The sequence below is a fragment of the Uloborus diversus genome, unplaced genomic scaffold (assembly GCF_026930045.1).
Source record: "Uloborus diversus isolate 005 unplaced genomic scaffold, Udiv.v.3.1 scaffold_14, whole genome shotgun sequence".
In the NCBI taxonomy this organism is placed as follows: domain Eukaryota; kingdom Metazoa; phylum Arthropoda; class Arachnida; order Araneae; family Uloboridae; genus Uloborus; species Uloborus diversus.
This window is the reverse complement of record NW_026558098.1, coordinates 775,198-802,143: the sequence shown is the minus strand read 5'-3', so window position 1 is coordinate 802,143 and position 26,946 is coordinate 775,198. Positions and strand designations below refer to the sequence as shown.

General features: G+C 38.2%; 1 protein-coding gene across 1 annotated transcript in view; it reads right to left on the bottom strand.

The window, feature by feature from the left end:
* The window catches only part of LOC129232819 (85/88 kDa calcium-independent phospholipase A2-like), a 136,303-nt gene that overhangs the window by 63,596 nt on the left and 45,761 nt on the right, over window positions 1-26,946 (bottom strand). The gene's annotated exons all lie outside the window — the stretch shown is intronic.

Genomic DNA, 26,946 nt, shown 5'->3' with positions numbered 1-26,946 from the left:
TGTTTCTCTAGAACTTGATCAGCAGTCAATCTCTTTTTCCCTGACGAGTCGCTCCGAGAGGAGGTCGTGGAGGCAGGGGAGCTGGGAGAAGCGGGGACGCTTGACCGGGGGACGGTTTCGCTGACGGGGAAAACCCCGCCGGCCCTGACAAGGGCCTCTACGCCGTTGTCCCCGGGAGCGGCCGCCTTCTTCTTCCGCGGTGGTTGCTTAAACATCCGGTACGAACGAGCAGGAGAAAAAAACGTCCGATCAGCTCGGACGCTCTCTAGGCGAAGCTTTATATAGAAAGTTATCTCAAAGTGCGGCTGAATGCTATTGGAAGAAGGGGTATGGTTTAACAAGCACTTCGACCAATTACAATCCTGTGAGAGAGTGTACGGCTCAAACGATTAAGTTGAAACGTACCATCTGATTTCCCATCAATTAATTTTTTTGAGTTTCTCAATGTTAGTAATTAGGATTTAAAATACTCCTAAACGAATGTTAAAGTAGGACAAGTTTTCATTACCCAGATTTCAAACGAAACCAGAACTTACCTCGTGGAGGTGGTTCATCTTAGTACTTGCATGTTAACAAACTACCACACTAGGATTTGTAGTAACGCTAAAATTAAGGTTTCTGACCCTCACATTTCCACCCCGTTGCGTGCCTCTGCCAATTACTAACGTAAGGATACGATTCGTGCAAAAAAAATTCCGATTCCTTGTTTTGGAGTGAAGGTTTGTTTTCCCTATCCTTCCTTATACTTTGGTTTTGAGACTACACTAATTTGTTTTGAGTTAAAATATTTTTTCTCACTCCACTTTGAACGTAACAAAAATTGCAACGTTAAAAGTACAATATCTGACCAATTTCGTACTAATTCATGTAAAATTATTAGGAGGGACGCCTTCGTACGTTTTCTAGCAATAGTTGTTCGGTAAGAATTCCCGACGGAGCTTGACAAAGGAGTGGATATTTAACCACATTGCCAGCCCTAGTATGGTAATATACACTAAGGCATAGTACTTTAAACAGCGGTTTGTATATATGTTCAGACGTAAACGGGAACGTTGGCTTTTTTCCGGGCACTCTTTTTAAAGAAGTAATATTCCCTGCAAATTAAATATATGGCTCCGCCTGATTAAAAAAAAAATGTGACGTTCATCCGGAAACCTTCCTTTATCGTCGAAGTACAAACAGTGTTTATTCTCTTTTGACTTCCACTTATTTTCCCCCATCTGAGAAATTAATAACTAAGAAATGGCCTATTTCCATAACATAACAAATGACTATTTTACAGTTTTGTTTGTACAGTTTTCCGGAATGGGCGGAACGCACCAAGAATACAGCAGATTATGATGGAGGAAATTACTTGTGACAAAAATTAGAACGTCTTCATTGTTTTCAAGTCATTGTTTTCGTCTTCCTGAAGTTAACCTCTACAGTCTAAATAACAGACGTTTTGAAAAATACTACGCACTTTTCATAATATACTCGAAAAGACAAAATAACTTTTCTGGGTCAGAATAGCACTATTTAAGAATTCCTTTAGTTTTCAATTATTCCAGTAAAATGACTGACTCAAGTCAGGTAAAGAATTTCTTAGTATTATCGAGCTTTCAATCATAAATATGAGTATTGAAACACGCATATTTTCCTGGGAAAGTTTCGTTTGAAATGACCTGAGCCGTACTTTTCTTTTCTTCATTTGTGGAGTTTGAAAACTACAAGAATAAATTGTCCATTATGCCCCAGAAGAGTTATTTTGTCCTTTTGAGTTTTTTAAGAAGAGATTTTCTTGCCTACAGTAATAGATTAAAACCATCATTTCCTTATTTGTTAAATACAATTAATTTTTCCACATCAAAAGGGCATACTTGCCGCCCCTAGAAAAGTGCCGCCAGAGTGGACCCCCCCCCCCCTTTAGCTACGCCACTGGTTCACTTAGTAATTGACGAAATTCTTGTTTACATTTTATTGGGAAAAGTATTTGTAGTACAACAACATTTACAAAATCTTTTTCCATGGCAAGAAGAGAAAAATGTAGTTTCGAATATCAAACATTTGGGATGTTTGCCAAGTTTTTGCAGAATAACAATCAGAGAGAAATGAGAAAGTCTGCAAATTTTAGAAATTTGTGTAAAGAGAAGAAGAAATTAAGTCCGAAAGCGATAAATTTAATCCACTAAAATGGAGGTAAATTAGAAGAAAACACGTTTCTCTAAAAATGGTTTTCACACAGTAGGGATGTTTGTTTCTTGATCGGTTCCGTTTCTCTGATTAGTCAAATCGCGCTGGGGAGCCGAAGCTTTGATCGGCTGGCATTCGTCAGTGAAAATTTCACGCTTCTTTAATACCCCTTGCAGTAATTTCTGATTGGTCGAGGTGATTGATCTCTGCTATAGATTTTTATCCAATGACATTTAAAAAACCAAGAAACATTTTCTTCCGAAAATGCATATAAACCCATTTGGTTCCTCGATTCTATATTTTTCTCAGATTCACATTCATTTCCACGCTGAGCGTCCGACCTGGTCGGACGTGTTTTTCCTTCGTCTCGATGCCACGGCAACCAGCGCGGAAGATTGCGAACCGTCGCTCCGGGGATTACAGCGTAGAGGCCCTTGTCAGGGCCGGCGGAGTTAACTCCGTCATCGAAACTGTCCCCCGGGAGGCGGCCGCACATCAACCCATTTCTCCATCTCTTTCAACTATTTCAACGACCTCCACTAGGAGCGACTCATCCGGACGCAGGACCATGTCTACAAAATCCTTTAATGCTGTCTTAGAAAAATATGACTTTGACCCCATGGAAACTTTATCAAAAATTGAATCTTCCTCCGACGAACCATCCCTCAAAGGAATTTCAAATTATCTACAGGCCATCAGGACCGACCTCTTCAGATCAGCCAAGTCCACCGACTGGACAGCAGCCGACCTTCAAGTACAGAAAGACATCATGGCTCTCTCTGACAACGTCGAAAACAAGATCGCAACTCTCTTCAACGACAGCAGCGACGACGATATGGAGATCAACCAAGCGATTGATGACGTTCCTGAGACCCCCCATCACAGGCCCGAGGTGCAAGTCAACATTCCCACCAAAAACAAGTTTAACGTCTTAGCTTCCGAAGAACCCCCCCAGAAAAGCCAGAATCCTAGTACGGCAGCAGATGACACTGCCAAACCTAGTGCAGCTAGACGTCGCTCACCACCTCCCATAATCGTGGCGGATGCTCCCTCCCCATCCAAGCTCCTGGCTGAATTTGCTGACATCTGCGCTGGAAAGGTCCAAGGAAAACTTTCTGGTTCTGACCTTCAAGTTTTCCTCAGCATAGAAGAAGATGTTGAGATCATCGAACGCTACCTGTTGGACCACAACCTCCAATTCCACAGCCGCCTTCTCCCGAAACAACGACCACTCAAGGTAGTCATCCGTGGCCTCCCCCTTGACTACTCGACCGAGGACATCAGTTCCACTCTCAAGGAACAAGGTTACGACCCCATTAAAGTCATCCAAATGCGGACCGGGCCTGAAAAGAAACTCATTCCCCTCTTCATCGTGCTCCTCCAGAAATCGGACAATGCTGATGAAATTTTCAACCTACACGACATTGGCTTCCTGAAAATCCGAATAGAAAAACTTCGCCCCAAAAGCACAACCATACAATGCTACAAGTGCCAGCGTTATGGACATACTGCCGCCAAATGCTATCGTGCTCCCAGATGCCTTAAGTGTGCTCAGGACCATCGCTCGTTTGAGTGTAAGAAAACAAAGGATACCCCAGCCTGCTGCGCTCTATGTGGCGGCGAACACACTGCCAATGCACCAGTCTGTCCTGCTCGTCCCAAGCCTCGCCAGCCAAAACCACCCAGAATGTTCCCGAATGCATCCGGCAACGCCTGGACTCGCCCCCTCATCAAGCCGACAACCACTCCTCTGGACTTCATCCCACGACCCGTTGCTCTTCAACAGTCAACATCCTCTGCAAAGCCAGACACCAGTCAAATTCTGACTATGCTCGCACAGGCGCTCTCACAAATGCAGGCCCAGCAGCAACAGCTCCAAGCCGTCATCGCCGGACTCGTCGCCCTAACGAGCCCATAGGCTTTCTTCTCCCCCCCCCCCTTCTCTTCCCTTCTAGGTATGCTTTTGCATATTTTGGCTACTCTCATCACCCTACTAGACTCGAGGTAAATAGGCTCTGCCTAGGCCTTGTGAAACATTCAATGAGAATGAGAATGAGATTCTATATTTCTTTTTCCAGACCTTACCGAAGAGATTTGTCAAATGGATGCCTTTCGTCAAAGAGTTTTTGAAGACCTCCGGATAAACGAAGAAGTGGAAAGAATTTTACTGGAATTGGAAATAAATCTTCATGAGATGGAGGAAATTCTTCGAAATCGTGTTGAAGTGGAGGAAATAGTTCACTTTGATGAGCTAACAGACTTTTTTCAAACGGAGCGTTCAAGGTGATTAAACCTGAGGAAAACTTTTTAATTTTTTTTTATAAAGAAAAAGGTCCTTTTCAGGACCACACACATATCCGAGGGGAATGCCTTTGTTAGATTCATGTTATAATATTTGTACACGAGCGGTCAGTAGTAACGAGTTTTATTTTAATTCGAACACAAGTGCCCTCATATATATAATTATGAGTTATATAAAGTAAAGTACTGCTCTTTTTTTCTGCAAAATACTATAGTGGGCGAAACTCGTGGGAATTTTCTTCTCCAGGTCACGTTTAAAAGCCAAAAGAATGCATTGAGAACATTGAGGGTTGTGTAATTAAGTTTAGTACAGTCGCATTAGGAGACTGTACTCGGATTTGAATCAGAGGTACTGTAAGAAAATTTCGAAACGTTTCTGGCTTCCACCAATTTTCACATGAAAAGCAAGTATTTTCGCCACCGCTTAAACGAATACCATCGATTTCAGCATATAATGTTCGATAAGGCAAGGTATTTCAATGTGAGGGGAGGGGATCATTCTGTACCTTACAAAATTGATAAAACTTATCTGAAAACGTAATAAATTACAATTTGTTTCAGAAAAATATTGTATATTAGTGTGGTGAAAAGTTTTTTTTTTTTTTTTGATAATCACAGTAAACGAAAAAGTAACATAATAATTAAATATATGTTTTTAAGTATGGACGATGATTTTAAAAATTAAAGCAACTTCGAACTTAAATAACAATCCTTTGTTTTGGCACACTTTTCCCCAGTTTATACTTTTTGAAGAAGTCAATAATCATGGATTGGTTGTTGGCAGTGTTTTGAGAACAAATTCGTCCCTGTTTTCCGCAGTATAACTCCACTTACGGTTTCAAGATCCAGTTGTGCCCCGCGCAAAAGGTTGTTATTTTGATATTTGTGTTTACTGAGAGAAGTATGCCAAGCCAATCGAATGCCTTACCTAACGCTTACTTTGTGCGTTTAGCAATGTCGAATTATCGAGCAATCACGATTGCTTATTGTTCTCATTTGACCGTTTTTGATGTTCCGTGCCTTTTTCAGCTTGGACCAGAAGCCTCTTGCAGGGGGCGCGGAGAAGCTGCTCCGATCCTGAGCTATCCGCTTCTCCTGGTCGGAGGCGTCCATGTCCTACACACACGCATGTTCACACACATACACACACACGCCTACATGCATACACACAGGTCTACGCACACACACAAGCCTACACAAACACACAATTATGCACACATAACCGCCCAGGAGGAGAAGCAGGCTTGGGGGGGGGGGGGGGACAGGAGCTGTTTCTAGAAAAAATAGCTCCAATGAGTAGGGTCCTGTCTCAGTTCGTGATTGCGAAAAACATTATTTGAATTCAAAATTTCAGAATTCAAATTAATTTTCTTTTCTTTCTTTTTTTTTCTTTTTTTGGTGTTTTTCATGTTGTTTTTCTTATTTTTTTTTCATTCCTTTAAGTTCATTCTTCGGGAAAATGTTTACATGAATGAAGGCTTATTACTTTTGTGAAAAATATTTTTCCAGTTCCAGTATATATCTTCGATTCATTGGGGAGAGTCGAGAGGAATGGAACCTCGCTGCATTTATTCCGAGATGAAATGTGAAAAAGCGTTTTCAACTTGTCCAGTAAATGTCGCAGTGAGAGTCTAAAGCTGCTACAACTACTGCACCAAGCTGGAAATATTTTTTCATTTTATTTCAGCATGAATGCAACGCTGTCCCATTTCTCCTGACTGAAGAAAGTATCTTAATATATAAAAATCAATGTCCTGAGATAACATATATACATATATATATCAACGCACAGCCGAAACCGCTGAAGCTTCAGACTTGAAATTTGGCAGACATGTCCGCATGATTACAAAAGTAACCACTAAGAAAGGATTTTACGAAATCTCAATTAGTTCGGGAGAAATTAATTAAAACCCCTTAATTTCTGAGAAATTGAAAACCTGTCATTGAAATTCAAATCTCTAATTTTCGAAGGCTTTCCTCCATTCAAATCATTACTCAGTACTTCATCTCAACTTTTGGTCGATAGCGAACTAAAAATTTGATATTGTTTTTGTTTCTCACGTGATTCTTCGAGGCTTTTCTCAAGTCAAATCATAATGTTTCTGTCTTTTACTTTTATTTTTTTCAAAACTAGAAACGAAGTTTTTAAGAACATCATCACAGGCGGACTATCCTTTTTAATTTAGAAGAGTGCAGTTTCATGTTAAAGTTTGCTTTGCAATAACCATTAATAAGTCACAAGGACAGACATTAAAAGTAGCAGTGATCGATTTAAGAGAAGACTTTTTTTCACACGACCAATGTTATGTAGCTTGCTCCAAGGCCAGTTCACCAAGCAGTTTAATAATTTTAGCACCAGAAAAAAAATAATAAAATGTTGTATACAAAGAAGTTCTAGCTTAAACATAGGTATAACAATAAAATGCGGATGACCTGTGTTTGCAAAGATAATCAATACTTTAAAAGGATCGTTAATAACAGTTAAAGATCGGTTAAGGACAAGGGCATATATATATATAAGGAGTCCAGGGTCCCCGGGATACTCCCCAAATTAGAAAAAGTTATATGTAATAAGTAATTATTATAGGGGATTTTCGAAACTAGGAGCACCAAGCACTGTTAACCCCTGCTAATTCCATTACCCGAGCAATGCCGGGTACGGGAATGCTAGTGTTGGATAATATTCCTAATTCCATAATGGATTAATAAGGTTGTGTAAAATGTTCCTAACGGGTAATGAATGTATATTTTCGCAAATAGTAACTGTTAATGACTAATTAACAAAATATTAATGTTATAGATTCGGTAAGTACTGAAGTAAATATTGCTTAGATCGTTAAGTAGTTTTGGTTACTTAATTTTTCAACCCAGTGATAAACAAAAGTTAGTAGACAATTGTTTTACTTCCCATGTTAATTTTTTCAGCCTCCGGCCCATGAGAACGTAAGATTTGGAGGAATACTTGAAAATTGCTTTGAAATTCTATGAATGCCGTAACAACACTCAATTAAAAATGCACTTTTTGTGCACTTGATTAATTCCGACGCAAAAATACATGATGATGAATCGCAATTTGTGCGATGAGAAAGCTCTACCCGGGGGAGGGGGGGGGGGTATTGGCCCACGAATCTTGAGAAGCTTTCAAGTATGGCCCTTTGGCCAAAACGATTGAAGACCCTGGGCTAGCTGATCAAAAGACCAGTTGAGATTGGGCAGAGAGCACTCCTTGATTCTACTAAAAAGCATATGTAGTTTTTCTTATACAACTTATGAACTAAATTTTTGAACTTTTAAAGTAGTAAGTTTACTTATGTAGCAGGTTAATAAATTAATTCCAGTAAGTATAAATCATATTATTGGTATGAATGTAATGTTTTTTAAACATTTCGTTCAACTGAGGATGTGTCCTGGAAATCAAAAACATTACTATAAACGTTTTTCGGAGTGACAGCTTTTGATTAGAATAATTTGAAAGCAACGTGAACAAACCGACAAGATGCTGCTTAAGTTGTTTTTGATTCTACTGTTTGACTCGCAGAGACTATAACTGCATTAACGGAAGCTATCCACAGCTTGCGTTCTGCTATTTACACGCTGCTAAAGTAGCGGGGGTGCAGCTCGGAAGAGAGCTTCCTTTCCTACTGCGTTATGTGAGTCGTAAAAAGAACATTCTACCAGAAATTCTCCGCTCTATAATTATTCGATTTCGGCTCTCTTCCTTTTTTTCGTTGGCCACTTCCTACCCCTCTTACTGCACTATTGTGTAGGATTTATGGTTTACATTTTTTGTCCGCTACCGTGTAGGATCATGCTACCTTCTAACTGCCACTTAGACTTTATGATTATTCTCCTCCGTCCACATCCGTATAGGATTAAACAACCCTCTTTTAGTTCAAACTTTCCAAAATATTTGGAAACTCCTCGGCTAAATGATTTAGAATCAACAGATTAGTTGATGTTGGGAAGAGAGCACTCGTTTTTCCTACTAAAAAAACCATGTAGTTTTTCATGTACAACTTTGGAATTAAATATTTAAACTACTAAAAGAGTAGTTCACTTAAGAAGCAGGTTAATAAAATAATTTCAGTAAGAATGTATAAATAATGTTATTGGCGTGGATGTAAGGCTGGCTCGAGGAAAACGTTTTCTTCATCCATTTCGCGAAAAATTTTGTTGGCTATCTCTGCCAGTACGCGGATCGTATTCAACTCTTCCACAAGTTTGAATTTCTTCCTATTAATATATCACATGAGTTTGGTCCGGTCGAGCAGTATTTCGACCTAACATACCAAATTTGTTATCAAACCAAGTTGGGTTCGTCCGAATCAAGCAAAAACATTCCTCTCATGAACGTGTCGGTGGCCCTGAAAAGGGCCTTTTTTTTTAAATACGAGAACATATTTTTATGATGTTCGTGTAGCTTGAGTGCTCATGTCGAAGAAATCTTCGAGGTAATCTTGGGTCCAAGGGCAGCTTTAGACTGCGCTCCAACGCCACCACGATGTATTTTTTCACCCACGGCAATTTTCCACCAAAGTAAAGATCTAGTGCAATTGAGGATTGCATATTTTCTTAAATCATCCATTCCATTTCGAATGCACCTCCGGATCTTTTTGTCCGTCAACCAGCGAAGATATGTCAGCTTGTCGGTTCTTTTTCCTTTGCGGACGACCTTCTTCTCACTTGGTAGGTATAGCGGAAGTCAAGACGAGGATAATCTATTTAGTATCCAAGAATCACCAGATATTCGCACAAGTGACGTCCAGACGATGCGAAGAAGAGACTAAGTACTGGATAATTTTTAGGTCCGTTGATGAACTCTAAATCAGTTAGAATAAAGTTCAGAGGGTAGCGAAGTTCTATTTATTAGTAGTTCCACCAACGTATAAATAGCACCTCACATTTGGCTGGGGGCGGAGCATGCTGAGAAAAAAAAAAAAAGATTGTGATTGGAGGAGTGTAGTTCGTAAAACGGGAAAATTATGTGAAGAGTTTTGGCATGAAATAGAGACGATATGTTTTAGAGACCTAAATCTCTAAGGGGGCGGAGCATGCTGAGTAAAAACAAAGATTGAGATTGGAGGAGTGTAGTTCGTAAAACGGGAAAATTATGTGAAGAGTTTTGGCATGAAATAGAGACGATATGTTTTAGAGACCTAAATCTCTAAGGGGGCGGAGCATGCTGAGAAAAAAAAAAAAAGATTGTGATTGGAGGAGTGTAGTTCGTAAAACGGGAAAGTTATGTGAAGAGTTTTGGCATGAAAGAGAGAAGATATGTTTTAGAGACCTAAATCTCTAAGGGGGCGGAGCATGCTGAGAAAAAAAAAAAAAGATTGTGATTGGAGGAGTGTATTTCGTAAAACGGGAAAATTATGTGAAGAGTTTTGGCATGAAATAGAGAAGATATGTTTTAGAAACCTAAATCTCTAATTCAGGGCCCGCATTTAATGCACTTTATAAATTTCATATATTTACAAATCAGGGGCCTCCTGCCAGGGGTCACGTTCTAAATTTTTCGAGGTGAGGCTGACCAACAAGTCATTGATATTTCAATTCAGATGACCTAGTTAGGGCTGTGCTCTCCCCCCCTTACTTTGCGGCATTTATTGCTTATTGATATTTATCGTTCGAGACTGCCACTGTTGTTCAGAAGAGAAGTTGTTTTGAGTTCGATTTTTTCAGGAGTTCAGGAAATCTTTTTTTTTTTACTCCCATAGATTTGTGTCTGTTAAGTGGGATTATTTGTGGCATGGTTCCTCCACCAACTTTCCAGGCTTTGCATCCCTATTATGTACTTGTACACTAAAATGAAATAGTGGAATGTTACTTTCTCCTCTCACAAAAACAAACTAAAGAATTTTCCTATATTCCGAATTTCTCATCTAAACAGTCAAAATTGACATCCAGTTTACATTAAGACAGATAGAATTGCTTAGGGAACCCATTGCAGCTAGCTAGCAACAAAATTAAAAGTCCCTGAAAAAAATATATTTGTCAAAATTAGTTGACCCCCCGAACAAAGCTGCCAGAAATTCTCCACCTTAATTTTATTCTACTTTCATCTCCCCTTTCCCACTCCTTGGACATTTCATTCATGCCCTCCCTACCCCAACCACCACTATCTCGTAAGATTTAAGGTTTACCCTTTCGCCCACTACCGTGTAGAATTAAGCTACTCTTACTACCACGTAGTTTTTATGCTTTACCTTCTCCATCCGCCAGCGTGTACAAAGAGTTTTCCCGCGTACCACCGACAGGGCTCCATATTTTTCATTTCCCGTCACTATCGTGTAGGATTCGGTTGCTTTCTTACTATCGTGTAGGGAAGCGCAATCCTCTTACTACCGTGTAGGATTTATGGTAAGTAGGGTCGAGTGAAAAAAATGAAATTGATAAATATGTAAAGCCTATATGCGGCAAAGCTGCCTCTTACCAATTACAAAATTTCAGCTAAATCAAATAATATCTTTAACTGCCCATTTGACTTTGAATTTTAAGTAATTAGCCTGCTGTTTCACCAAACTGGCGGCTACAACTGCTAGTTTCGTACGAATTTTGTGTGTGTGTTTCTTTTTCTTTTCTTTTCCCTTTTTTTTGTATGATAAGTAATGTTTTTCAAAATAAGAAAGTTTTGAAGTTATTACGAAAGTTTTCACTTAGTTATCTTCATTTTGCATGCAATGCTTAACGTATAACTGCTCAAAAATTCGGTTTTCCAATGCGTTTTTACGTTAAAAAATAATTCTACAATTCAAAGTAACTTGCAAAACCATCTTTTAACGCTCGAAAATAACAGTGAGACAATTAACCAAGCCTATCAAATTCTTTTTTCTAAAATTAGTCAGTAGAAGTTTTTGAATCTTTGCTTGAACAGTCATTGTTTGGAAATGAGATGAAGCAAATCATATCTTAACTAAGCAAAAACACACAAAACAAAGAAAAAAAAACATACAAGCTAAATCTCTCATGGTTACGCCTTCAAAACCTGTTTCATTCTTTTATATTATGGCACTTAAATTCAAAAGTGTCAATTCCCAGTGATATTATGCAGTCTTCAACATTTGCTGGTCTTTTCAAACATATATGTAAAGAGGCTTGGCCACGAGCCTATTCATGAATATAATATGTACTATTTTGCCAGAAATATCCCAACACTTTCGAAAATCGTCATATTTTTCGAACTTCTGGGTAAATATAATAATCGAATTCTTTTGTAACTTTTGTGGTTTTAAGGGTATAATTCAGCTTATTTTCCAGTAAAAATTTAGTTACGCAATTTATAGGAGACCAACAACAAATTGTAGAGGTCAAGGGTTTTTTTTTCGGTCATCCTAAGTCGTAAAAAGAGGAAAGAAGCTATTGAATTTTTATAATTTCTGAAATGTATATTTGAATGGGGTATGACAAATTGAGTAAAAATATTACTTACGCCTTTTTGAGATTTGAAGGAATCCTTTTTTCTGTTCGGACAATATTTTGAGCTTTATATACTAAATAACAATACACAATGATGCATCCCTGGTATTTTTGTAGAAATGTCGACTGAAACTGAAAACGAGTATATGATGATCATATTTCCGATAGTGTAATTTTCAAACTTAAGTTGTAAGTAAAGATCAATATTGAAAATAAAAATAATCATATATAAGAACCGGATTTAAAACATTAGTTCCTTTTTTTTTTGCATGTTTGGGTTTTTTGTATTTTTAGGGCTTTTTTATTGCTGTTGTTCTTGGCTTTTTAGGACGTATTAGGGGAAGTCCCCGAAAAAATATCTTTGTCCCAATTAGTTCGAACAATGCTTCCAGGAATCTTCCACCCTAATTTTATTCTATTTTCTTCTGCCCTTTCCCACTGATTTAGACATTTCATTCATGCCATCCCTACCCCACCCACCACTATCGCGTAGGATTTAATGTTTACCCTTTCGCCCACTACCGTGTAGAATTAAGCTACTCTTACTACCACGTAGTTTTAATGCTTTACCTTCTCCATCCGCCAGCTTGTACAAAGAGGTTTTTCCCGCGTACTACCGACTAGGTACTTTTCCTTACCGTCACTATTGTGTAGGATTAGGTTGCTTTCTTACTATCGTGTAGGGATGCGCAACACTCTTACTACCGTGTAGGATTTATGGTTAGTAGGGTAGAGGGAATAAAATGAAATTGAGAAATATGCAAAGCCTATATGCGGAAAAGTTGCCTCTTACCAAGCCTATTTATTATAAAAAATTTCATCTAAATTCAAAAATATCTTTAACTGCCCATTTGACTTTCAATTTTAAGTAATTAGCCTGATTTTTCACCAAGCTGGCGTCAATGGAGCGATAAAATATAATTACCTCTCAATTTCTCATTTAAATCTTTGTGTGTTTGAAATGAAACTCTTGATAAATAAATCGCAATGCTGTACCAGCGCACTTTCTTATTGCATTCACTGATATCAACTGTGTTCTTTGTTCTAGTTGGTTCTCTCTCTCTCTTTTAAAGCCAAATCATTAAAATTATTACTTCAAATACAAATGAAGACGCTGTTTTTACATACTAACAACTTCAAAGTATAAAAACACGCTTATTAGTCGAGGTTCTTCATCGTAACTGAAAATTAAACTTCCAAATGTAGCATAGGACGAAGACTTAGGTGTCAATGCTTATCAATGCTGCTATAAAAAAATATATGAGTTTGGTAAGATCTCATCTTCAGTAATTAGTATGCTGTACAGTTTCAGTCTCTTTTTCCGAAGAAAGACATTTTTTCATTGTAAAGGGCTCAAAGAGGAGCTTCTAGGCTAGTAAGAGGACTTTTATCAGGGTTGGCTTTCTGCCGGCAGAAACTAGTTTTTGCCGTGCCAGTGGCAGAAACTGGTTATAACCGGTTAAAACCGGCAGAAACTGGTAAAAACTTAAAGTCGTTTTAAAAAACTAAAGTAATTACTGAATGATATTTGTTTAAACTAAAAAATTAAACTTCATTTCATCATTGTAAAAAATAAAATGTTATGCTACTGCCCTTGATTTAGTTCAGAAAGGGAACTTTTCAATTACTGATGCTCGTAATATTTGGATTAATCTAACAAAGGACGAAACTCATATGGGTTCTTAGGATAGAGGAATGACTTACAGAATTAAACTGACATTACTGTTTGTAATTTGCTCGCAAATAAGCTTCATCTAAGTTGCTTGTGATTGAAATTATGTGCTTCAAGAAGAAAGTGTCAAATTTTACTTCCCAATATTAATCTAGATTTTGTACTTAATATCACAGCTTTGCAAATCAAATTGGCCCCACTTCTCGAAACTCATTTTTCCAGTCGAATTTTTACCACTACCCTAGTTACTATATGATGGACCAGTTTAAAAAAATATACAATTTGAAAGTTTTATGAATATTACTTGTTCTTTGATGCATTGCCTGCTAGCTCTTCTGTTGCAAGAATATTTTAAAGTTTCTCATTCTTGTATATTAAATTGAGAAACTGTTTAGATTTTTGGAACCACCTTTTCCAAGAAGCAACTGCAGGATCCAAACAATGTAACATTTGATTCTGAATTGGAATAATATTGTAAATTAAACTGTGCTTTGGTTAACAATTAATTATTTTTTCCATGCGTTTTCTACTGTCTATCAATGGTTTTTTTTTTTTGTCATTTTGAGAGTTTTTGCCAGTTTCTGCCGAAAATGTGGCAGAAAGTGGTTTTTGCCATTCCGGTTTTAACCGGTTTCTACCAGTGGTTTTAACCGCTCCGGCAGAAACTTGCCAGCCCTGACTTTTATATTTAGATAATATGCATAGCCTGGAGCAAAGGAGGGTCAGATGGGACATGATTCAGTTGCTTAAATTTATCAACATGAAAGAGGTTAATGGGTTTTTAATTTTTGCATGGAAAGGTGTTTTAAGCTATTCAAATCTCAGGCTAATCTGAAAATTAGAAAAAATTATTACTTTAGTAGGGTTTTGGGCACTTGGAACAGTTTACCGGAAGCGGCTGTAATAAGAAAGGGGTTAGACAGCTTTAAAAGGGTAATTGATCTTCATTAGGGACTAACTGACAGAACATCATACGGATATATTATTATTTTGCAAAACCCACTTAATTAAAATAACCCCCCACCCTTCCCTTGCGAACAGAAGAGCTGTAATAAATAAGTATTTTTTGCGCTACAAAGTGACATTAAAAAAAAGCGTAAAAAACGCCCAAAATCTCATTTATGAAAATTTTTTGCCTCTAAAGCGTCTATTGTCGTGTTGAAATTTAATACATGTTGAAACGTAATTAATCATTTTTTGACATCATATGTATGTCGCGCGATGGCCAACTTGTATTTGAACCACATTTTAAACATGTTTCGTAAAAGTGAAAATAATAACCAGTAAAAGTATTGAGAACTTTGAAAATTTGAATAATGCCCCGATAACCATACAACCCGCTTATCCCAGGATATAACTCAGAATAAACATTCTTTTTTAAAATATGTAGATGGTCCTGAAAAGGACCTTTTTTTTTTCTTGAATTCCACTCCGAGTTTACAAGCAGCGAGATCTGTTGTCCGACATGTCTTGAGTATAGAAATCATAAAATTCTTCTTCCATCGCTTCGAGTTCGTTTATCATGTTTTCTATCTGACGAATATTTATTAGTTCTTGTTCGAACCTTTCGATTTCTTCATGCATGTGGACCACGAACTCCAAGAATGCGATTCATTCACGGATGGCCTCCATTACAACAGTGCGAAATGGAAAGTGGTATCAACTGTAAGATAGCTGAAATAGCAAGATAATCCTTCCTCTAGGCGAAGCTTTATATAGAAAGTTATCTCAAAGTGCGGCTGAATGCTATTGGAAGAAGGGGTATGGTTTAACAAGCACTTCGACCAATTACAATCCTGTGAGAGAGTGTACGGCTCAAACGATTAAGTTGAAACGTACCATCTGATTTCCCATCAATTTATTTTTTTGAGTTTCTCAATGTTAGTAATTCGGATTTAAAATACTCCTAAACGAATGTTAAAGTAGGACAAGTTTTCATTACCCAGATTTCAAACGAAACCAGAACTTACCTCGTGGAGGTGGTTCATCTTAGTACTTACATGTTTACAAACTACCACACTAGGATTTGTAGTAACGCTAAAATTAAGGTTTCTGACCCTCACATTTCCACCCCGTTGCGTGCCTCCGCCAATTACTAATGTAAGGATACGATTCGTGCAAAAAATTTTCCGATTCCTTGTTTTGGAGGGAAGGTTTTTTTTTTCCTATCCTTCCTTATACATTGGTTTTGAGACTACACTAATTTGTTTTGAGTTAAAATATTTTTTCTCACTCCACTATGACCGAAACAAAAATTACAACGTTAAAAGTACAATATCTGACCAATTTCGTACTAATTCATGTAAAATTATTAGGAGGGACGCCTTCGTACGTTTTCTAGCAATAGTTGTTCGGTAAGAATTCCCGACGGAGCTTGACAAAGGAGTGGATATTTAACCACATTGCCAGCCCTAGTATGGTAATATACACTAAGGCATAATACTTTAAACAGCGGTTTCTATATATGTTCAGACGTAAACGGGAACGTTGGCTTTTTGCCGCGCACTCTTTTTAAACAAGTAATATTCCCTGCAAATTAAATATTTGGCTCCGCCTGATTGAAAAAAAAATGTGACGTTCATCCGGAACCCTCCCTTTATCGTCGAAGAACAAACAGTGTTTATTCTCTTTTGACTTCCACTTATTTTCCCACATCTGAGAAATTAATAACTAAGAAATGGCCTATTTCCATAACATAACAAATGACTATTTTACAGTTTTGTTTGTACAGTTTTCCGGGATGGGCGGAACGCACCAAGAATAAAGCAGATTATGATGGAGGAAATTACTTGTGAAAAAAATTAGAACAGTTCATTGTTTTCGTCTTCCTGGAGTTAACCTCTACAGTCTAAATAACAGACTTTTTGAAAAATACTATGCCTTTTTCATAATGCACTCGAAAAGACAAACTAACTTTTCTGGGTCAGAATAGCACTATTTAAGAATTCCTTTAGTTTTCAATTATTCCAGTAAATTTATCAGGTCAAGTCAGGTAAAGAATTTCTTAGTATTATCGAGCTTTCAATCATAAATATGAGTATTGAAACACGCATATTTTCCTGGGAAAGCTTCGTTTGAAATGACTTGAGCCGCACTTTTCTTTTCTTCATTTGTGGAGTTTGAAAACTACAAGTATAAATTGTCCATTATGCCCCAGAAGAGTTATTTTGTCCTTTTGAGTTTTTTAAGAAGAGATTTTCTTGCCTACAATAATAGATTAAAATTTCCTTATTTGTTAAATACAATTAATTTTTCCACATCAATAGGGCATATTTGCCGCCCCTAGAAAAGTGCCGACGGAGTGGAACCCCCCCCCCCTTTAGCTACGCCACTGGTTCACTTAGTAATTGACGAAATTCTTGTTTACATTTTATTGGGAAAAGTATTTGTAGTACAACAACATTTACAAAATCATTTTCCATGGCAAGAAGAGAAAAATGTAGTTTCGAATATCAAACATTTGGGATGTTTGCCAAGTTTTTGCAGAATAACAATCAGAGAGAAATGAGAAAGTCTGCAAATTTTAGAAATTTGTGTAAAGAGAAGAAGAAATTAAGTCCGAAAGCGATAAATTTAATCCACTAAAATGGAGGTAAATTAGAAGAAAACACGTTTCTCTAAAAATGGTTTTCACACAGTAGGAATGTTCGTTTCTTGATCGGTTCCGTTTCTCTGATTAGTCAAATCGCGCTGGGGAGCCGAAGCTTTGATCGGCTGGCATTCGTCAGTGAAAATTTCACGCTTCTTTAATTCCCCTTGCAGTAATTTCTGATTGGTCGAGGTGATTGATCTCTGCTATAGATTTTTATCCAATGACATTTAAAAAACCAAGAAACATTTTCTTCCGAAAATGCATATAAACCCATTTGGTTCCTCGATTCTATATTTCTTTTTCCAGACCTTACCGAAGAGATTTGTCAAATGGATGCCTTTCGTCAAAGAGTTTTTGAAGACCTCCGGATAAACGAAGAAGTGGAAAGAATTTTACTGGAATTGGAAATAAATCTTCATGAGATGGAGGAAATTCTTCGAAATCGTGTTGAAGTGGAGGAAATAGTTCACTTTGATGAGCTAACAGACTTTTTTCAAACGGAGCGTTCAAGGTGATTAAACCTGAGGAAAACTTTTTAATTTTTTTTTATAAAGAAAAAGGTCCTTTTCAGGACCACACACATATCGGAGGGGAATGCCTTTGTTAGATTCATGTTATAACATTTGTACACGAGCGGTCTGTAGTAACGAGTTTTATTTTAATTCGAACACAAGTGCCCTCATATATATAATTATGAGTTATATAAAGTAAAGTACTGCTCTTTTTTTTCTGCAAAATACTATAGTGGGCGAAACCCGTGGGAATTTTCTTCTCCAGGTCACGTTTAAAAGCCAAAAGAATGCATTGAGAACATTGAGGGTTGTGTAATTAAGTTTAGTACAGTCGCATTAGGAGACTGTACTCGGATTTGAATCAGAGGTACTGTAAGAAAATTTCGAAACGTTTCTGGCTTCCACCAATTTTCACATGAAAAGCAAGTATTTTCGCCACCGCTCAAACGAATACCATCGATTTCAGCATATAATGTTCGATAAGGCAAAATATTTTAATGTGGGGGGGGGGGAATCATTCTGTACCTTTCAAAATTGATAAAACTTATCTGAAAACGTAATAAATTACATTTGGTTTCAAAAAAATATTGTATATTAGTGTGGTGAAAAGTTTTTTTTTTTGATAATCACAGTAAACGAAAAAGTAACACAATAATTAAATATATGTTTTTAAGTATGGACGATGATTTTAAAAATTAAAGCAATTTCGAACTTAAATAACAATCCTTTGTTTTGGCACACTTTTCCCCAGTTTATACTTTTTGAAGAAGTCAATAATCATGGATTGCTTGTTGACAGTGTTTTGAGAACAAATTCGTCCCTGTTTTCCGCACTATAACGCCACTTACGGTTTCAAGATCCAGTTGTGCCCCGCGCAAAAGGTTGTTATTTTGATAGTTGTGTTTACTGAGAGAATATTCTGTTTGTGAGACTAAAACCATTTGTGGATTCAGAAATTGGTAGTTATCAATGTGGGTTTAGAAGTGGAAAATCTACAGTAGACCAAATTTTCTGTCTACGTCAAATTATTGAAAAATCAATTGAGTTTAATATTGACACTCATCACTTGTTTATAGACTTTAAGTCTGCATTTGACAGTGTGGATAGAAAACATTTAATGGATGCAATGTATGAATTCAAGATCCCAAGCAAATTAATTAGACTTGTAATGTGCACTATGAACAACACTAAATGCAAGGTAAAATTCAAGGGTGTCCTCTCTGAGGATTTAAATGTTAATAATGGTGTTCGACAGGGCGACTCATTGTCTTGCCTTCTTTTTAATATTGCTTTGGAAAAAGCTATTCGAGACTCAAATGTCAACACTAGGGGCACCATCTTTTACAAATCAGTTCAGATCTTAGCCTATGCTGATGATATTGATATAGTTGCTAGGACTGTACCAGCCTTGAAAGAGGCTTTTTCATCTTTGGAGATAGCTGCTGGTCGAATGGGACTAAAAATAAACGACTCCAAGACCAAGTACATGCCTGTACAAAAAATTCCGCCAAATGACAGGAACACATGTTTAGAAATTGGTACTCATTCATTTGAAATCGTTAGCAGTTTTACGTACCTTGGGTCCTGTGTTAACAACAAAAATGACACAATCTCAGAAATACAGTACCGAATAACGTTGGCAAACAAGGGTTTCTTTGGACTACGCCCCATCTTCAGATCGTCTTTGATTTCAAGAAAAACAAAGATCTTGGTTTATAAGACTCTTATTAGGCCAGTTCTAAGTTATGCTTCTGAAACATGGCCTCTGACTAAAACCGGAGAGCACAAGATATTAATTTTTGAGGGAAAGGTTTAAGAAGCATTTTTGGAGGCATCAATGAGAACGGTGTCTGGAGACGACGATTCAATTTTCAAATTTACAGATTGTTTAGAGAACCTGACGTAATAAAAAGCATAAAAATTAGGAGAATGAACTGGGCGGCCCATGTCTCTCGAATGAACGAAGAAAACCCAGTTAAAAAAGTTTTTGCTGCAAAACCTGTGACAATTCGAGGAAGGGGACGACCAAAAATGAGATGGTTGGATTCTGTTGAATCTGACTTCGATATTCTCAAAGTTAAAAATTGGAAAACCCAGGCAAAAAGTAGGACGTCTTGGAAGATTCTCCAAAGGAAGGCCTTGGCCCACCCTGGGCTGTCGAGCCAACTATGATGATGATGATGATGTTTACTGAGAGAAGTATCACAAGCCAATCGAATGCCTTACCTAACGCTTACTTTGTGCGTTTAGCAATGTCGAATTTTTTTTTTCTTTATTTTTGGTGTTTTTCATGTTGTTTTTCTTATTTTTTTTTATTCCTTTAATGGGAAAATGTTTACATGAATGAAGGCTTATTACTTTTGTGAAAAATATTTTCCCAGTTCCAGTATATATCTTCGATTCACAGGGGAGAGTCTAGGGAATGGAACCTCGCTGCATTTATTCCGAGATGAAATGTGAAAAAGCGTTTTCAACTTGTCCAGTAAATGTCGCAGTGAGAGTCTAAAGCTGCTACGACTACTGGACCAAGCTGGAAATATTTTTTCATTTTATTTCAGCATGAATGCAACGCTGTCCCATTTCTCCTGACTGAAGAAAGTATGTTGGATAATATTCCTAATTCAATAATGGATTAATAAGGTTGTGTAAAATGTTCCTAACGGGTAATGAATGTATATTTTCGCGAATAGTAACTGTTAATGACTAATTAACAAAATTTTAATGTTATAGATTCGGTAAGTACTGAAGTAAATATTGCTTAGAATCGATCGTTAAGTAGTAGTGGTTACTTAATTTTTCAACCCAGTGATAAACGAAAGTTAGTAGACAATTGTTTTACTTACCATGTTAATTTTTTGAGCCTCTGGCCCATGAGAACGTAAGATTTGGAGGAATACTTGAAAATTGTTTTGAAATTCTATGAATGCCGTAACAACACTCAATTAAAAATGCACTTTTTGTGCGCTTAATTAATTCCAACGCAAAAATACATGATGATGAATCGCAATTTGCGCGAAGAGAAAGCTCTACCCGGGGGAGGAGGGGGGGTATTGGCCCACGAATCTTGAGAAGTTTTCAAATATGGCCCTTTGGCCAAAACTTTTGAAGGCCCTGGGCTAGCTGATTTAGAATCAAAAGACCAGTTGAGATTGGGCAGAGAGCACCCTTTTATTCTACTAAAAAGCATGTAGTTTTTCTTATACAACTTATGAATTAAATATTTGAACTTTTAAAGGAGTAAGTTTACTTATGTAGCAGGTTAATAAATTAATTCCAGTAAGTATAAATCATATTATTGGTGTGAATGTAATGTGTTTTAAAAATTTCGTTCAACTGAGGATGTGTCCTGGAAATCAAAAACATTACTATAAACGTTTTTCGGAGTGACAGCTTTTGATTAAAATAATTTGAAAGTAACGTGAACAAACCGACAAGATGCTGCTTAAGTTGTTTTTGATTCTACTGTTTGACTCGCAGAGACTATAACTGCTTTAACGGAAGCTATCGACAACTTGCGTTCTGCTATTTACACGCTGCTAAAGTAGCGGGGGTGCAGCTTGGAAGAGAGCTTCCTTTCCTACTGCGTTATGTGAGTCGTAAAAAGAACATTCTACCAGAAATTCTCCGCTCTATAATTATTCGATTTTCGGCTCCTCTTCCCCTTCTCGTCGACCACTTCCTACCCCACTTACTGCACTATTGTGTAGGACTTATGGTTTACATTTTTTGTCCGCTACCGTGTAGGATCATGCTACCTTCTAACTGCCACTTAGACTTTATGATTATTCTCCTCCGTCCACATCCGTATAGGATTAAACAACCCTCTTTTAGTTCAAACTTTCCAAAATATTTGGAAACTCCTCGGCTAAATGATTTAGAATCAAAAGATTAGTTGCTGTTGGGAAGAGAGCACTCGTTTTTCCTACTAAAAAAACCATGTAGTTTTTCATGTACAACTTTGGAATTAAATATTTAAGCTACTAAAAGAGTAGTTCACTTAAGAAGCAGGTTAATAAAATAATTTCAGTAAGAATGTATAAATAATGTTATTGGCGTGGATGTAAGGCTGGCTCGAGGAAAACGTTTTCTTCATCCATTTCGCGAAAAATTTTGTTGGCTATCTCTGCCAGTACGCGGATCGTATTCAACTCTTCCACAAGTTTGAATTTCTTCCTATTAATATATCACATGAGTTTGGTCCGGTCGAGCAGTATTTCGACCAAACATACCAAATTTGTTATCAAACCAAGTTGCGTTCGTCCGAATCAAGCAAAAACATTCCTCTCATGAACGTGTCGGTGGCCCTGAAAAGGGCCTTTTTTTTAAATACGAGAACATATTTTTATGATGTTCGTGTAGCTTGAGTGCTCATGTCGAAGAAATCTTCGAGGTAATCTTGGGTCCAAGGGCAGCTTTAGACTGCGCCCCAACGCCACCATGATGTATTTTTTCCACCCACGGCAATTTTCCACCAAAGTAAAGATCTAGTGCAATTAAGGATTGCATATTTTCTTAAATCATCCATTCCATTTCGAATGCACCTCCGGATCTTTTTGTCCGTCAACCAGCGAAGATATGTCAGCTTGTCGGTTCTTTTTCCTTTGTGGACGACCATCTTCTCACTTGGTGGGTATAGTGGAAGTCAAGACGAGGATAATCTATTTAGTATCCAAGAATCACCAGATATTCGCACAAGTGACGTCCAGACGATGCGAAGAAGAGACTAATTACTGGATAATTTTTAGGTCCGTTGATGAACTCTAAGTCAGTTCTCATTCTCATTCTCATTCTCATTGGATGTTTCACAAGGCCTAGGCAGAGCCTATTTACCTCGAGTCAAGTAGGGTGATAGGAGTAGCCAAAATATGCAAAAGCATACCTAGAAGGGAAGAGAAGGGGGGGGGGGGAGAAGAAAGCCTATGGGCTCGTTAGGGCGACGAGTCCGGCGATGACGGCTTGGAGCTGTTGCTGCTGGGCCTGCATTTGTGAGAGCGCCTGTGCGAGCATAGTCAGAATTTGACTGGTGTCTGGCTTTGCAGAGGATGTTGACTGTTGAAGAGCAACAGGTCGTGGGATGAAGTCCAGAGGAGTGGTTGTCGGCTTGATGAGGGGGCGAGTCCAGGCGTTGCCGGATGCATTCGGGAACATTCTGGGTGGTTTTGGCTGGCGAGGCTTGGGACGAGCAGGACAGACTGGTGCATTGGCAGTGTGTTCGCCGCCACATAGAGCGCAGCAGGCTGGGGTATCCTTTGTTTTCTTACACTCAAACGAGCGATGGTCCTGAGCACACTTAAGGCATCTGGGAGCACGATAGCATTTGGCGGCAGTATGTCCATAACGCTGGCACTTGTAGCATTGTATGGTTGTGCTTTTGGGGCGAAGTTTTTCTATTCGGATTTTCAGGAAGCCAATGTCGTGTAGGTTGAAAATTTCATCAGCATTGTCCGATTTCTGGAGGAGCACGATGAAGAGGGGAATGAGTTTCTTTTCAGGCCCGGTCCGCATTTGGATGACTTTAATGGGGTCGTAACCTTGTTCCTTGAGAGTGGAACTGATGTCCTCGGTCGAGTAGTCAAGGGGGAGGCCACGGATGACTACCTTGAGTGGTCGTTGTTTCGGGAGAAGGCGGCTGTGGAATTGGAGGTTGTGGTCCAACAGGTAGCGTTCGATGATCTCAACATCTTCTTCTATGCTGAGGAAAACTTGAAGGTCAGAACCAGAAAGTTTTCCTTGGACCTTTCCAGCGCAGATGTCGGCAAATTCAGCCAGGAGCTTGGATGGGGAGGGAGCATCCGCCACGATTATGGGAGGTGGTGAGCGACGTCTAGTTGCACTAGGTTTGGCAGTGTCTTCTGCTGCCGTACTAGGATCCTGGCTTTTCTGGGGGGGTTCTTCGGAAGCTAAGACGTTAAACTTGTTTTTGGTGGGAATGTTGACTTGCACCTCGGGCCTGTGATGGGGGGTCTCAGGAACGTCATCAATCGCTTGGTTGATCTCCATATCGTCGTCGCTGCTTTCGTTGAAGAGAGTTGCGATCTTGTTTTCGACGTTGTCAGAGAGAGCCATGATGTCTTTCTGTACTTGAAGGTCGGCTGCTGTCCAGTCGGTGGACTTGGCTGATCTGAAGAGGTCGGTCCTGATGGCCTGTAGATAATTTGAAATTCCTTTGAGGGATGGTTCGTCGGAGGAAGATTCAATTTTTGATAAAGTTTCCATGGGGTCAAAGTCATATTTTTCTAAGACAGCATTAAAGGATTTTGTAGACATGGTCCTGCGTCCGGATGAGTCGCTCCTAGTGGAGGTCGTTGAAATAGTTGAAAGAGATGGAGAAATGGGTTGATGTGCGGCCGCCTCCCGGGGGACAGTTTCGTTGACGGAGTTAACTCCGCCGGCCCTGACAAGGGCCTCTACGCTGTAATCCCCGGAGCGACGGTTCGCAATCTTCCGCGCTGGTTGCCGTGGCATCGAGACGAAGGAAAAACACGTCCGACCAGGTCGGACGCTCAGCGTGGAATGAAAATGTCTAAGTCAGTTAGAATTAAGTTCAGTTCTTTATATAGAATGTTATCTGAAAGTGCGGCTGAATGCTATTGGAAGAAGGGGTATGGTTTAACAAGCACTTCGACCAATTACAATCCTGTGAGAGAGTGTACGGCTCAAACGATTAAGTTGAAACGTACCATCTGATTTCCCATCAATTAATTTTTTTGAGTTTCTCAATGTTAGTAATTAGGATTTAAAATACTCCTAAACGAATGTTAAAGTAGGACAAGTTTTCATTACCCAGATTTCAAACGAAACCAGAACTTACCTCGTGGAGGTGGTTCATCTTACTACTTACATGTTTACAAACTACCACACTAGGATTTGTAGTAACGCTAAAATTAAGGTTTCTGACCCTCACATTTCCACCCCGTTGCGTGCCTCTGCCAATTACTAATGTAAGGATACGATTCGTGCAAAAAAATGTCCGATTCCTTGTTTTGGAGTGAAGGTTTGTTTTCCCTATCCTTCCTTATACTTTGGTTTTGAGACTACACTAATTTGTTTTGAGTTAAAATATATTTTCTCACTCCACTTTGAACGTAACAAAAATTACAACGTTAAAAGTACAATATCTGACCAATTTCGTACTAATTCATGTAAAATTATTAGGAGGGACGCCTTCGTACGTTTTCTAGCAATAGTTGTTCGGTAAGAATTCCCGACGGAGCTTGACAAAGGAGTGGATATTTAACCACATTGCCAGCCCTAGTATGATAATATACACTAAGGCATAGTACTTTAAACAGCGGTTTCTATATATGTTCAGACGTAAACGGGAACGTTGGCTTTTTGCCCGGCACCCTTTTTAAAGCAGTAATATTCCCTGCAAATTAAATATTTGGCTCCGCCTGATGAAAAAAAAAATGTGACGTTCATCCGGAACCCTCCCTTTATCGTCGAAGTACAAACAGTGTTTATTCTCTTTTGACCTCCACTTATTTTCCCCCATCTGAGAAATTAATAACTAAGAAATGGCCTATTTCCATAACATAACAAATGACTATTTTACAGTTTTGTTTGTACTGTTTTCCGGAATGGGCGGAACGCAGAAAGAATAAAGCAGATTATGATGGGGGAAAATCCCGCGTTACCATTAAGCGTTCACTTAAAAATTGAAATTTTTTACCGCAAAACAGAACATCGTATGGACATATTATTACTTTGCAAAACCTACTTAATTAAAATCACCCCCCCCCCCCTCCCACCCTTCCCTTGCGAACAGAAGAGCTGTAATAAATAAGTATTTTTTGCGCTACAAATTAAAAAAAAAAAAAATCGTAAAGAACGCCCCAAATCTCATTTTCTAAAAATTTGTGCCTCTAAAGCGTGTATTGTCGTGTTGGAATTTAATACTTGTTGAAACGTAATTAAACATTGTTTGACATCATATGTTTGTCGCGCGATGGCCAATTTGTATTTGAACCACATTTTAAACATGCTTCGTAAAAGTGAAAATAATAAACAGTAATGCATATTTATTGAGAACTTTGAAAATTTGCATAATGCCCCGATAACCATACAACCCGTTTATTCCAGGATATAATTCAGAATAAACATTCTTTTTTTAAATATGTATATGGTCCTGAAAAGGACCTTTTTTTTTCCTTGAATTCCACTCCGAGTTTACAAGCAGCGAGATCTGTTTTCCGACATGTCTTGAGTATAGAAATCATAAAATTCTTCTTCCATCGCTTCGAGTTCGTTTATCATGTTTTCTATCTGACGAATATTTATTAGTTCTTGTTCGAACCTTTCGATTTCTTCATGCATGTGGACCACGAACTCCAAGAATGCGATTCTTTCACGGATGGCCTCCATTACAACAGTGCGAAATGGAAAGTGGTATCAACTATAGGATAGCTGAAATAGCAAGATAATGGTTCCTCTAGGCAAAGCTTTATATAGAATGTTATCTGAAAGTGCGGCTGAATGCTATTGGAAGAAGGGGTATGGTTTGACAAGCACTTCGACCAATTACAATCCTGTGAGAGAGTGTACGGCTCAAACGATTAAGTTGAAACGTACCATCTGATTTCCCATCAATTAATTTTTTTGAGTTTCTCAATGTTAGTATTTAGGATTTAAAATACTCCTAAACGAATGTTAAAGTAAGACAAGTTTTCATTACCCAGATTTCAAACGAAACCAGAACTTACCTCGTGGAGGTGGTTCATCTTAGTACTTACATGTTTACAAACTACCACACTAGGATTTGTAGTAACGCTAAAATTAAGGTTTCTGACCCTCACATTTCCACCCCGTTGCGTGCCTCTGCCAATTACTAATGTAAGGGTACGATTCGTGCAAAAAAAATTCCGATTCCTTGTTTTGGAGTGAAGGTTTGTTTTCCCTATCCTTCCTTATACTTTGGTTTTGAGACTACACTAATTTGTTTTGAGTTAAAATATTTTTTCTTACTCCACTTTGAACGTAACAAAAATTGCAACGTTAAAAGTACAATATCTGACCAATTTCGTACTAATTCATGTAAAATTATTAGGAGGGACGCCTTCGTACGTTTTCTAGCAATAGTTGTTCGGTAAGAATTCCCGACGGAGCTTGACAAAGGAGTGGATATTTAACCACATTGCCAGCCCTAAAATTTTAATATACACTAAGGCATAGTACTTTAAACAGCGGTTTCTATATATGTTCAGACGTAAACGGGAACGTTGGCTTTTTTCCGGGCACTCTTTTTAAAGAAGTAATATTCCCTGCAAATTAAATATTTGGCT